Source organism: Mandrillus leucophaeus, unplaced genomic scaffold (assembly GCF_000951045.1).
Source record: "Mandrillus leucophaeus isolate KB7577 unplaced genomic scaffold, Mleu.le_1.0 Scaffold418, whole genome shotgun sequence".
Lineage (NCBI taxonomy): Eukaryota > Metazoa > Chordata > Mammalia > Primates > Cercopithecidae > Mandrillus > Mandrillus leucophaeus.
Genome location: NW_012104454.1, coordinates 150,682 through 159,256, shown reverse-complemented (window position 1 = coordinate 159,256; position 8,575 = coordinate 150,682).

Sequence of the window (8,575 nt, the reverse complement as noted above, 5' to 3'; positions counted from 1 at the left end):
TCACGAGGTCAGGAGTTCAAGACCAACCTGGCCAAGATGGTGAAACCCCTTCTCTACTAAAAATACAAAAATTAGCTGGGTGTGGTGGTGGGTGCCCGTAATCCCAGCTACTCAGGAGGCTGAGGCAGAGAATTGGAATCGCTTGAACCCGGGAGGCAGAGGTTGCGGTGAGCTGAGATTGCGCCATTGCACTCCAGCCTGGGAGACAGAGCAAGAATCCATCTCGAAGAAAAAAAAAAAATCGTTCCCTTTGATTAAAATACTCATACTTAATGGCATTCCATTTTCTAATGTAATCTCTGTTCGAATAGGTAATGGAATTTCAGATGAAGTATTTATAAGCCTCTTTCATGCATTAAGCACTGTTTTAAAGAGCTATGAGGGATTCAGTGGAATATAGAATATGGGCTGGCATGGTGGCTCAGGCCTATAATCCTAGCACTTTGGGAGGTGGAGGCGGGCGGATTGCCTGAGCTCAGGAGTTCGAGACCAGGCTGAGAAACATGGTGAAACCCCGTCTCTACTGAAATACAAAACAAAACAAAAAAAATTAGCTGTGCATGGTGGCCCACACCTGTAATCCCAGCTACTCGGGAGGCTGAGGCACAAGAATCACTTGAACCCAGGAGGTGGATGTTACAGTGAACCAGGATTGTGTCACTGCACTTCAGCCTGGGCAATGGTGAGACTCTATTAAAAAAAAAAAATGTATATGTATACACACAATATATATTATTACATGTATATTACATATATACACAAATATATATATATTATCCCTACTCTGGAGCTTAGATAAAATTTGTATGTATAAAACAACTAGAGATCAGTCTTAAAGTAGTAAGTCATATGCTTCAAACTGGAAATGTTATAGGAATTCGGAAAGGAAGGAATTAGTAAATTTAGTAGACTCCTAATAAGTCATTGATAATGTTATGCCTTTTCCAAATTCTTATAGAAATTTGAAATATTGCCAGGCATGGTGGCTCATGCCTGTGATTCCATCACTTGGGAGGCTGAGGCAGATGGATCACTTAAGGTCAGGAGTTCAAGACCAGCCTGGTCAACATGGCGAAACCCTGTCTACTAAAAATACAAAATTAGCCGGGTGTGGTGGCATGCGCCTGTAATCACAGCTACTCAGGAGGTTGAGGCAGGAGAATCGCTTGAACCCAGGGAGAGGAGGTTGCAGTGAGCCAAGATTGTGCCACTGCACTCCAGCCTGGGCAACAGCAAGACTCCACCTCAAAAAAAAAAAAAAAGTTTCCAATCAACTTTTGTTTTTTAAGTTCAGTCTCCACAGAGACTATCAAAAATTGCCAATGCCAGGGTATTAGGAAAAGTTTTCAGTTAGCACTAAGTGTGCCTCATTGGCTATGATCCTGTCACTGTGCAAAGCTGTCCAATCAACTTTTAAACATAGGCAGGACACAGTGGCTCACACCTGTAATCCCAGCACTTTGGGAGGCTGAGGCAGGCAGATCACAAGGTCAGGAGTTCAAGACCAGCCTGACTAACATGGTGAAACCCCATCTCTACTAAAAATACAAAAACAACTAGCCAGGCTTTGTGGTGGGCGTCTGTAATCCCAGCTACTCGGGAGGCTGAGGCAGGAGAATCGCTTGAACATGGGAAGTGGAGCGTTGCAGTGAGCCGAGATCATGCCACTGCACTCCAGCTTGGGCGACAAGAGCAAGACTCTGTCCCAAAAAAAAAAACCAAAAAACAAAAAACAAAAAACCATGGCCTTGAGACAAAATTACTGAAATGTTTTAGCTTTAATAATCTTTGCTTAAAAAAACTCATGATGAGCAGCTTTTGATTCAGTGCATACATTCCACAGCACACGTGATCATATCATGAAGTCACTCAGTTTTTGAACAAAAGCTGCTGCAGTGGGGACATGTGTCATTTCCTGCCCTTCCTGGAGCTGGTTATTGCCAGAGTTTATTGCAGTTTGCTCTGAGCCAGAAGAAAAACTTTAGCTCCAAAACATTTCCCACAAAATGCTTTCCCTAGTTTCCTGGCAGAAGAGTGTGCAGGTGAGGGGGCAGAGGCAGAGAAATGTCTGGCTTTTATGAGGGTGAGTCCAAGTGCTCAATACACTGCAATCCAACATAAAATCTCTGCTGCCCAGGAAGGCATGCACATTAATGTAGTCAGCCAGAGAAGTAACTTGTGCAGTCCCACCCAAAACATTCTGGGCATTCTTACTTTCATGTCCTTAGACTCCTGAAGAGAAATACATGGGTGTAGTTGCAACTAACACACACCTACCACCATCACCAAAAAAGACAGAACCAAAACCAATCATTATACCAAACTTGTTTTGAAACTCCAACTCAGAATAAGTAGGAAGAAGAGACAGCCTTTTCATGCTTGCTTTAAGTCTGCTTCCCAGGCAATATTTTGTTCCCTGCCTGCTTGCCTGTATTGGGTACCTGCTGCACGCCAAGCAATGTGTTGGCATTGGGAATTCAACAGTGAATAAAGAAAAGCTCACAGTTTTTAGAGTCTCAGTTATTTTCAGTGGGCACCTCTAATTCTAACATTCATAATCTGACAGAGATTTGGATTGAATGGTGGGAGAATGAGAAGGAATAAGGGACCCATAGCAATTTCAACTGCTTGGTAAACAATAATTAAATGTTAACTTGGAAAAAAGCCTGAGAAAGAAGCAGCTGATTTGATGTGAGTTAATGTAAATCATGAAAATGTCCAGTTTCATCTGGGTGTGGTGGCTCATGCCTGTAAACTCAGCACTTTGGAACGCTGAGGTGGGAAGGTCACTTGAAGCCAGAAGTTCAAGACTAGCATGGGCAACATAGCAAGACCCCATCTCTACAAAAATTTAAAAACTAGCTGAGTGTGCTGGAGTGTGCCTATAGTCCCAGCTACTTGAGAGACTGAGGTGGAAGGATTGCTTGAGCCCAGAAGGTTGATGCTGCAGTGACCTATGATTGTGCCGCTGCACTCCTGCCTGGGTGACAGTGTGAGACACTGTCTCAATAGATAGATGATTGATTGATTGATTGACTGATTGACTGACAGACAGATAGATAGGCTGGGTGCAGTGGCTCACGCCTGTAATCCCAGCACTTTGGGAGGCCGAGGCAAGAGGATTGCGTGAGCAAAGGAGTTCCAACAAGCCTGTCTCCACAGAAAAATTGTTTAAGTTAGCCAGGTATGGTAGCACGTGCCTGTCATGGTGGTGCATGCCTGTGGTGCCAGCTACTCAGCTACTTGGGAGGCTGAGGTGTGAGGATTAACTGAACCCAGGAGGCTAAGGCTGTAGTGAGCCATGTCACTGCACTCTGGACTGGGCAACAGAGCAAGACACTGTCTCAACAAGTAAATAAGAAGAAAGAAAATGAGTTTTTCTCCTTATGGCCCTGTCAGAGCTTTTCAATTAGATTGAGATTTAATGTACTGTCTGGGTATGGTGGCTCATGCCTGTAATCGCAACACTTTGGGAGGCCGAGGTGGGCGGATCACCTAAGGTTAGGAGTTTGAGACTAGCCTGGCCAACATGATGAAACCCCACCTGTACTAAAAATACAAAAATTAGCAGGGTGTGGTGGCGTGTGCCTGTAATCCCAGCTACTCCTGAGACAGGAAAATTGCTTGAACCTGGGAGGTGGAGGTTGCAGTGAGCCAAGATCAGCTCATTGCAATTCGGCCTGGGTGACAGAGCAGCACTCTGTCTCAAAAAGAAAAGTACTATTTGAGGTGAATTACCAGCTCACCAGGCTTAGACACAAGACTTGCTCATGGATTCCCATACTTTTATTCAAAATTTTCTGTTAGGGCATCTAATCCTGGGCCTGTTGAGCCTTAGGACTTTCTCTAGGACTTTGTTTCCTAAAGGCCAAGCAGAGTTTTGAGCATTTCTTAGAGGTGTCCAGAAGGTGGTATTGACCCTAGTATAGACAGTGTTAGGCAATTGGGATGTTCACCAGTTTACCATCTCGTAAAAGTTATACTAGTTAAGAATCGATATTTTCTAGTTTTCTGAAAAATGATGCCCTATGTCTAAACTTAACATTGCTCTTGAAGTATTCAAAGAAAACCCCAAGCACTAGGCTGTTTGCCTTTTCAGACCACAAGGTATGGGGGATGGATGAAAGCAGTACTGAAGGCCCTTACTTGGTGGGCAACTCTTTTTGTGTGAAACGGAGTCTCGCTCTGTCGCCCAGGCTGGAGTGCAATGGTGTGATCTCGGCTCACTGCAACCTCCGCCTCCCAGGTTCAAGCGATTCTCCTGCCTCAGTCTCCCAAGTAGCTGGGATTACAGGGATGTGCCACCACGCCCGGCTAATTTTTGTATTGTTAGTAGAGATAGGATTTCACCATGTTGGTCAGGCTGGTCTTGAACTCCTGACCTTGTGATTCACTCGCCTCGGCCTTCCAAAATGCTGGGATTACAGGTGTGAGCCACCGCACCCAGCTGATGGTGGGCAACTCATTTATGGGAGTTTGTTATAAGGAGATCACATGAAAAAGCACCTTGGAGTGAGAGATCTATAGAAAACAAAGTACAGTGGCTGGGCGCGATGGCTCACTTCTGTAATCCCAGCACTTTGGGAGGCTGAGGTGGGTGGATCACGAAATCAGGAGTTCGAGACCAGCCTGACCAACATGGTGAAACCCCGTCTCTACCAAAAATACAAAATTTGCCGGGTGTGGTGATGCATGCCTGTAATCCTAGCTACTTGGGAGGCTGAGGCAGGAGAATTGCTTAAACCTGGGAGTGAGCTGAGATCACGCCATTGCACTCCTGCCTGGGCAGCAAGAGCAAAACTCCATCTCAAAAAAAAAAAAAAAAAAAAAAGACGAGGTACAGTAGCTCCCAGTTATCCACAAGGGATACATTCATAGAACCCCAGAGGATGCCTGAAATCATGGATAGTATCGAACCCTATATATACTTTTTCCTATACACATGTATCTATAATAAAGTTAAATTTATAAATTAGATTCAGTAAGAGATTATCAACAATCTAATAAAATAGAACAATTATAACAATACACTGTAATAAAAGTTATAAGACTGTGGTTTCTCTCAAAATAGGGTATTTTATTGTGTTGTACTGTGGGTAAGTGAAACTACGGAAAGCAAAACCCAGGATTAGGATAGGGTGGACTACTGCAGTGCTCTTGGTTGGCTGCCTGCCCAGCATCTATTCCTCCTTCCAGAAAAACCGACATTTTATTCAAGAATTCACCTTTTCCCACACCCAGCTCTAGGACAGTCCTAATTAATCTAAAGAAAATTCCATCCTCCTTGTCAATGTTTGGTTCAGAAATGACCATGTTACATTTTGGATCAGCAAAAACAGATGAGAGGATTGCTAGAGACTTTTTGGAATTTATTCTGGGAATAAGGCTCTCTTATTTTTCTGGGAGAGGTCCTGAGCCATCTCCTCTTTCCACCTGGAGGTGAATGAGGAAGCAAGAAACTGGTTTGGGAGTGGTTCATCAGATGAAAGCCACAGGATGAAGCTGACATTGAATGTCGGGGGCACCCACAGAAAGAATCTGAGTCCTTGACAGTAGTAGTGACCTTTTGCAGAAGTCAACTCGGAAGGCTGCCCCACCTTTGGACTTCCAGTTAGGTGAGCTAATGCATTTTCTTAATGTTTAAGCCAGCTTGAATTGGGTTTCCTGTTAATTGTAGCCAAAAGTATGCTGAGTGCCAAGATAATCTTACCATCATTGTGATATGATGATGTTGTTATTTTTAAGACTGTCATCTAGAAAAAAGTAATATACAAAATTATATACATACCATGATTGCAATCGTAAGATAGTTAAAACAAATTGGAAGACGTGCCAAAATTAGCAATGCTTGCCTCTAAGTGGATTTCCCACTATTTCTATGACATGTACTTTATTTTACGTATTTTCTACATTGATCCCGAGTGATGTATCAAGAAAAATATGCACAGGAAATAAATTCAGAAGACAAAATGGGCCCAGGCATGGTGGCTCATGCCTGTAATCCCAGCATTTTGGGAGGCTGAGGCAGGAGGATAGCTTGAGGCCAGGAGTTCGAGACGATGGTCAGTAGAGCAAGACCCTGTCTCTATTTATAAAAATAAGTAAATAAATATAAAAAATAAAGAGAAGACAAAGTAATTATTAAGATTTTGGAATCTTGACTTTTTTTTTCTTTTCTCTATTTTCCAATTTTCTTTTTCTTTTTTCTTGAGACAAGGTCTTACTCTGTCACCTAGGCTGGAGTACGGTGGCACTATGATGGCTTACAGAAGCCTTGAACTCCTGGGCTCAAGGGATGTCCCACCTCAGCCTCCCAAGTAGCCAGGACTTCAGGTACATGCCACCACGCCTAGCTAAGTTTTTGACTTTTTGTAGAGACAAGGTCTTCCTGTTGCCCAGGCTGGTTTTGAACTCCTGCGCTCAAGCAATCCTCCTGTCCCAGCCTCCCAAGGTGAGCTACTGCATCTGGTTCCAGTTTTCTTTTTTTTTTTTTTCTTAAACGGAGTCTTGCTCTGTCGCCCAGGCTGGAGTGCAGTGGCACAATCTCAGCTCGCTGCAACCTCCGTCTCCCAGGTTCAAGTGATTCTCCTGCCTCAGCCTCCCAAGTAGCTGGAACCACAGGTGAGTGCCACCATGCCTGGCTAATTTTTTGTATTTTTAGTAGACATGGTGTTTCACCATGTTAGTCTCGATTTCCTGACCTTGTGATCCACCTGCCTCGGCCTCCCAAAGTGCTGGGATTACAGGCGTGAGCCACCACACCCTGCTCCAGTTTTCTTTTTCTTTTTCTTTTTTTTTTTGAGACGGAGTCTGGCTTTGTTGCCCAGGCTGGAGTGCAGTGGCGCGATCTCAGCTCACTGCAAGCTCCGCCTCCCGGGTTCAAGCCATTCTCCTGCCTCAGCCTCCGAGTAGCTGGGACTACAGGCGCCCGCCACCTCGCCCGGCTAATTTTTTGTATTTTTAGTAGAGACGGGATTTCACCGTGTTAGCCAGGATGGTCTCGATCTCCCGACCTCTTGATCCGCCCGCCTCGGCTTCCCAAAGTGCTGGGATTACAGGCGTGAGCCACCGCGCCCGGCCCCAGTTATCTTATAACGTGCTTATGTTAGTTTATAATTTGAAAATATTTTGTAGTTCCTTCACTGAAATTTTAAAAGAGCAGGAATTGATTCTCCTTCCATTCTCTCTTCCTGTCACGGGGAGGATAAATTATACAGAACAGAAAATTTGAAAAGTGAATCACTCCAGACTTTAAGGCATGTAGAGAAATCCACAAAGAGCAGTTGCAAGGGTCATCTTACCCCAGTATATTACCCTAGAGTGTTGCATTTACCTGTGTTTCTTTTCTTTCTTTCTTTCTTTTTTTTTTTTTGAGACGGAGTTTAGATCTTGTTGCCTAGAGTGCAATGGCGCAATCTTGGCTCACCGCAACCTTTGCCTCCTGGGTTCAAGTGATTCTTCTGCCTCAGCCTCCCAAGTAGCTGGGATTACAGGCATGTGTCACCACGCCCAGCTAATTTTGTATTTTTAGTAGAGACAGGGTTTCTCCATGTTGGTCAGGCTGGTCTCGAACTCCCAACCTCAGGTGATCTGCCCGCCTCGGACTCCCAAATTCCTGGGATTACAGGAATGAGCCACCGTGCCGGGCCTGTGTTTCTTTTCTTTTAGAGCATTTCCTAATTTGTAATCATACATGGATTAGTGTAATTACTTGATTAATATTGTCCTCTGCTACACTCTATAAGAACAGCACTCTTGTTCATCAATGTATTGTATCTGTAGTGCCTGGCACATAGTAGACACTCAATAAATAAATATTTGTTGACTAATAAATGAATGAAGGCCATTATCCTAAGCACAGAAACAGAAAACGAAACACCACATGTTCTTACCAGTAAGTGGGAGCTAAACATTGAGTACTTACGGACGTGGAAACGGCAATAGAAACTGGGGACTACCAGAAGTGGGAGGGTTTAAAAACGATCGGCCTACATTTGGGAGACCAAGGCGGGTGGATCACCTGAAGTCAGAAGTCCAAGACCAGCCTGACCACCATGGAGAAACCCCGTCTCTATTAAAAATACAAAAATTAGCTGGGCATGGTGGTGCGTGCCTGTAATCCCAGCTACTTGGGAGGCTGAGGCAGGGAGAATCACTTGAACCTGGAGGTGGAGGTTGTGGTGAGCTGAGATTGCACCATTGCACTCCAGCCTGGGCAACAAGAGTGAAACTCCGTCTCACAAAATAAAAATAAAAATTAGCGGGATGTAGTGGTGCACGCCTATAATGCCAGATACTCAGGAGGCTGAGGTACAAGAATCACTTGAATCCAGGAGGCAGAGGTTGCTGTGAGCCAAAATCATGCCACTGCACTCCAGCCTGGGCAACAGAGCAAGACTCTGTCTCCAAAAAAAAAAACAGCCTTCCCAAGATAGTGAGACCCACGTCTCTACAAAATAAAATTTAAAAATTAGCCAGGTGGCCAGGCACAGTGGCTCACACCTGTAATCCCAGCACTTTGTTTTTTATTTTTTATTTTTATTTTTATTTTTATTTTGAGACGGAGTCTCGCTCT